General features: G+C 44.8%; 1 protein-coding gene and 1 pseudogene across 1 annotated transcript in view; one reads left to right on the forward strand and one right to left on the reverse strand.

Annotated features, from left to right (window-relative positions):
- PCOLCE2 (procollagen C-endopeptidase enhancer 2) overlaps positions 1–6,113 on the reverse strand; it is a 112,782-nt gene that overhangs the window by 85,130 nt on the left and 21,539 nt on the right. The window lies entirely within an intron of this gene.
- On the forward strand, positions 305–5,623 carry LOC102248641 (annotated as a pseudogene).

Genomic DNA, 6,113 nt, shown 5'->3' on the forward strand with positions numbered 1-6,113 from the left:
CTCCAATCGATCAGTGGTGGTGGTGGTGGCAGGGCTGAACTGGGGACTGGCTCCCTTAGTAGTCCTGCAGATTCAATCTCCAGAGGACAGTCCAGGCACCAATGAACCAGCGCCACCGGCATGATCCCCACAGCGCTGCCGGCCTCCTGGAACTCAGCCTTGGGCACTGCAGCCACTTCCCCCCCCTAGACGCTCCACAAGGAAGAAAAGATACTGCCAGCAGCACCAGGGGTGACCAGTGGTGACTGCTCTCCCCATGCTTCCTCCAGGTCACTCAAGCTGGCCCCCGCCCACCCCACTCCAGATGAAGTGTGATCACTGCACATGGAAGAAATGTAGTAAAAAAACAAAACGATGACCAGGAGAATGCCACAGTCAACGTCTGGAGTCTGGCTCAGGAGAACGGAGAGAAGGGAGAATTCCATAAGTTGGCCGACGCCAAGATATTTCTGCGTGACTGCCTGGCGTGTGACAGTTGTGTGACCGCAGAGGAAGGAGTCCAAGTTTCTCAACAGAATATCAAGGACTTCTTCCGTGTTCTGAACCTTAATAAGAAATGTGATACCTCACAGCACAAGGTGCTGGCAGTGTCCGTGTGTCCTCAGTCTCTGCCTTATTTTGCTGCTACATTCAGTCTCAGTGTCACTGATGCATCCAGAAGGCTCTGCGGCTTCCTCAAAAGCCTTGGGGCGCACTGTCTTTGACATGAAGATAGCTGCGGGCTTCAGCATCCTGGAGAGTCAGAAGGAATTTGTGCGTCGGTACTGCCAGCACCATGAGGAAGAGCCCCGGTTACCCATGCTGACCTCCGCCTGCCCCAGCTGGGTCCAATATGCAGAGCGCATGCTCGGTCACCCCATCACCCCCCACCTCTGCAGGCCAAGTCTCCCCAGCAGATGATGGGCTCTCTGGTGAAGGATTACTTCTCCAGATGGAATAACCTGTCCCCAGACAAGATTTTCCACGTCCTTGTGGCCCTGTGTTATGACAAGAAACTGGAGGCCCTTTGAGAAGATGTTCCCACAGCTTTGCATAGTTCCCGGGGTGCTGACTGCGTGTTAACCTCAGGTGAAATTGTCCAGATAATGGAACAAAGTGACCTCACCTCGAATGATGCCACCTTGGACACTCTGTTTGGAGACATGAAGGAGGAGGAGATGAGGCTCCATGAGGGTGCCAGCTCCGACGGGTACCTGGTGCACATCTTCAGGCACATGGCTAAGGAGCTGTTCAATGAGGACGTGGGGGTGCTCACCTACCGCACCCTGAGGAACAAAGACTTCCAGGAGGTCACCCTTGAAAGGGATGGCAAGGTTTGCTATGCTTTGAGGCTGCTTAAGGTTTTCGGAACATCCAGAAGTGGTCCTGAAGCTGTAGAGGGACAAGTTCCTCTACCACTTGGTGGAGGTGCTGGCCTGCGCTGGGGATGCTTAAGCAGCAGGGGCCAGGCCCAGGCAGAGGATGGGCGTGCAGACGGGGCACTGCTGCAGCAGATGGAAAGCATCTACGCTGCCATCCTGGTGTGGCCCCCGGAGACCAGTGCACATGTGCAGGAGCTGTACCAGGAGTGGCTGGGGTGGGGTGGGGTAGGGCAACTCCCCCTGGGCCCAGGAGGGCGACCAGGCCAGCGGGGGGTGGAGGGCAGTTGGAGGCGACCAGGTTGGCAAGGGGGTGCAGTAAAGGGAGATCAGGCCAGCAAAGGGGGGCAGAGAGGGGTGACCAGGGTGGCAGGGGGGCAGTTAGAGGCAACCTTGACAGTGGGGGGGGGGCAGTGAGGGGCAACCAGGCCAGTGGGGGGGCAGTTAAGGGCAACCAGGACATCAAAAAGGGGCAGTGAGGGGTGACCAGGCTGGCAGGGGGGCAGTTAGGGGCAACCAGGCCAGCAGGTGGGGCAGTTGGGGGTGACCAGGTTGGCAGGGGAGGGGGCAGTTGGGGGCAACCAGGCCGGCAGGCAGAGGTGGTTAGGGGTGATCTGTCTGGCAGGGGGGCCAGTAGGGGCAATCAGGCAGGCAGGCAGGTGAGCAGTTAAGAGCCAGTAGTCCCGGATTGTGAGGGGGATATCCGACTGCCGGTTTAGCAAGAAATCACCATTGACGTGGGGTCACTGATATTCAGAGGGTGTTGGTTTTGCACTCTGTGTTAATTACCCTGATTGGCAAGTAGATAGTGACATTCACCAGTAACCCTTACCCAGCAGCTCTGTGACACACAACTATAGAGAGAGCTTTATTCGTTTTGGTGCTTATAAGTTCTACATGAATCAAAGTGGTATGTGGCCAACAAAAAGTAGACACATTCTCAGACTGTGTGAACAGCAAGAGTGAAACAAGTAAAAGTGAGAAAACCCAGTATCACCAAGGCACATGCTGTAAATTTGATGGTCCATGCAAAAGTGTGATGAGAACCTCTAGCACCACTACGGTACCCCTGGACAGGTCTGGGACACACTGAGCTGTGAAAGAGGACACCAACATTTGTAAAAATGCCCGTCCCAAGTACTTGGCTTTGTTATAATCTCTCAGTCTGCATATACAGGATTATAGTTTTTTAAAAGTAAATATATTCATTTCCCTTTCTTACTTGTGTTCCATGATTGAAAACTGCAGATAGGTCATAGAAATTAAAATTGGCCAATTTCTTCTCATCTTCAAAAAATGGAACAAAGTACCAAAATGTAAGTCATTTTGGATATTCTTTCAATTCTTGAGATGTGGTCAACATAAATTAATAGAGCATAGGCTGCACAAGATTGTGGTGATTCTTGGAAAAAGAGGCACCTGAGCAGGCTGTCTGACAGCATGGCTCAAAGGCAACAGGCTCCAAAGCCAGGGGAGACTTTGCTAGCTAGCTGGGCTGTTTTGTCACACAGCACCCATGTTTTCTTCTTAATGACACGTGATACGATATTTGGAAAGCTCTCATAGGAAAAAGCTGATGTCTATGCAATGATCTAAGAAAAAATCTGAAATGACATTTTCAAGAAAACACTTTCATAATCTGTAATTTCATCTGGGAAATCTGTGATGGATCAGAAACACAAAATCATATTTTTTTAGGAGTGAAACAAAAAGCCCTTCCCTTCTGGGATGAGAAAAATCACAGTAGGGTAATAAACACATTTAAAACAGAACAAATGCAAATGTGAGCAGCCAGTGTTCTCAAAAAACAGGCTTACATGATAGCATTAGGTCACTACAAAAGACCTAAAATTGTTTTTAAACCTAATTCTTAAATCAAAAAATTAATGTCCATAGTTTATAATCTAAAATAGCACTACAGGGCTGTAATGGGAAAAACTGCTCTGCCCCTCCTCCCAATCCCAGATACCTGCTTCTCAGAGGCAACCAGCTTTATTCTTTCAACTGTTTTGTTTGAAATTGACCTCCTTGTTACTTAATAACATGCTTGTGCTGCTACTTCTTGATTCATCTTGTTAAAATTTTATCTCTTGCTTACTATTATTGCACCCATCCCCCCATCAACATTCTGTTCTATCAATATTCAGGATTTCCATTACTATGACTCATACATAGTACTCTCTACTGAGCTAAGTTCTTACATTTTTTTGTACATTTTTTATTTTTCCTAGGGCTAATGGTTTCCTTGCTCTTTAAGTTTCTTAGTTTTCTATACATCTATCACTAAAACCCCTCTCAGTAGTAAAAAGGCATTGGTACCCTATCACTTCCATTCTGGAGCCCTCCCTCCTGCTGTCCTCTCTATTTAGTTTGGGCTGGCTACTCCCAAGACTGCTGCACAGCTGGCAGGCTGGGATTTGCTTCACCATCAACTCGGGAACGCCCCAGGGCTCCTTTATCTTTTTTCTTCATTTTGCTGGAGCTCATCCTTTTGTAGTTTTATTACAAAGGGTGTACAGAGATAAAAAGTTTAAGATCTTGCATATTGAAAAATGGCATTATTCTGTGCTTACATTTGTCTTCCAGTTTGGCAGAATACAGAATTGTAGCTTTAAAATAACTGCCATCATATTTTCAAAAGCATTGTCCCATGGCCTTCTAGCTTCCAAGAGCCTGATGTTCTTTTCCTTTTCTATGTGATTTCCCTGAAGCTTTTTTGGGTTTTGAACAAAGATGCACCTTGGTGTTTGTCCTTTTGCACTGACTGTACTGAGTATTATTTCTTTCCATATTCTCTGTTCTCTTAGTCAGAGGGAGACTTCCTGGATATATCCTCTAATTTCCTCATCTTTGCTCTCAATATTTTGTCTCTTCTCCTGTTCTAATTTCTGAGTGTCTTCTTCAAGTTTATCTTCCAGCGTTTCTATTAACTTATTTTTATATCAAGTCATTAATTTCCAAGAGTGTTTTCATATCTTATTGTTTTTAGCATCCCATTTTTATTTAGTTCATTTTTTGTTGTTGTTTTTATTGTGGGGTTTATTGCTCAATAACTCTACCCTCCAAACTCCCTCACACACACAGCTGTCAGTCTGCTCTCTATCTATGAGTGTCTCTATCTTGCTCGTTAGTTCATTAGATTCCACATATGGTACTTGTCTATCTCTGACTGGCTTACTTTACTTAGCATAATGATATCTAGGTCCATCCATGCTATTGCAAGGGGACGATTTTTAAAGCATTTGTTGGTTCTGAAAACAATTAATATTTTTCCTAAAGTTAATTAACTAATATAATATACTCTTCCGTAGGCTAAAGCAAACAGCAGTTAGCATATTAATGCAAAAAGAATAATTGGAAGGCCAATGGACTTTGATATTCAGCAGAGCTGAAAAATCAGCATAATATTGCCCTGCTGTGGGCTCAATGGCTCAAGGCAATTTCCTAACCTGATAATCCTTTTACTGTTTACCAAACTTTACCTTTGATATACCTGTATGCATTGCTAAAGGGCAAATGTGTATTCAAGTAAATAAATAGAGGACCAGGCCAGAAGTCAGTGTGTCTTTTTAAGAAAGAGGCTCCACCTGGCCCCCAATGCCTTCTAAATTCATATTTCTTGTGTAGCATTTTCATTTGTGCATCAGCCCCTCCTTTAGATCCTGAACCCCACTGCAAAGGTCGCGGCAATACTCTCTTAGTTTATACTGTTTATCTATTTCCCTGTTTATTTCAAAGTTCCAATCCAAAATAGTTTTATACATAAAGTTAGTAGCTCTCAAAGCTGACAGGAATATTGCAGCACTGTACAATTGCATACACAAGGAGACTAATGTATATTTATACTTCAATGGGAGTGGAATGGCAGCACAGAAAGTACATAAGAGTTTCACTCTATGAAGCATCCAGAATGTTTGCCTACACTGCAAAGTAAATATTCAGAAACTGACATTAAATCAAAGGGCGAATTGCTGTGTTCATGGCACTGGTGTTGTTATGCTGACTGATGTGTCACCCAGTACAACTGCATGGTGCTGATAATGCACAAACCCGAGGGTAGGACAAACAGCACACACACAACACAGCTAGAGACACAGAAGGGAGGACACAGGAAGAGAACACCTCTTTCAACTGCAGCATTCTACAGACTACAGATTTTATAGACTAAGCCTCCTTCTGCAGAGCTCTTTGGAAATAAATGAACACTTTTCTGCAGAGATGTATAGCTTCCGTGTGGTTCTGCCTAAAGGTGGGTGGTGGAGTAATTGCTCATTCACTGGCTCCTTTATTCATTCATTCATTTACACATTCTTTCCTTCACTCAACTACTACTGCATGTGTCAAACATTATGTTAGCTGCTTGGAGAATAGACAACTGCAACAAGGTTTGTGTGCTCAGAGCTTTCTGTTTAGTAGGGAGATATGAGTAAACAATCAGTGATCAGTGCTGTAATAAAGATACACCCAGATGCTATGGAAACCCAGAGAAGATAGACAGTCATTCCATACTGCAGGACAGAGGGGCAGACAGGGAATCTGTATGATAATTCGTTTTTTACTTAATAATCCTGTGATTTATTTCTATTTTAAGAAATGTAGTTTCATTATTTTCAGATGTATATAGCTAAGATTTATAGAGAGTAATGAAACAATACAGGGTGGGGCAAAAGTAGGCTTACAGTTGTGAATACACAAAACACAGAGTTTATTCTTGTGTTATTATTTATTAACTAGGGGCCCAGTGCATGAAATTCA

Source organism: Myotis brandtii, unplaced genomic scaffold, assembly GCF_000412655.1.
Source record: "Myotis brandtii unplaced genomic scaffold, ASM41265v1 scaffold291, whole genome shotgun sequence".
Lineage (NCBI taxonomy): Eukaryota > Metazoa > Chordata > Mammalia > Chiroptera > Vespertilionidae > Myotis > Myotis brandtii.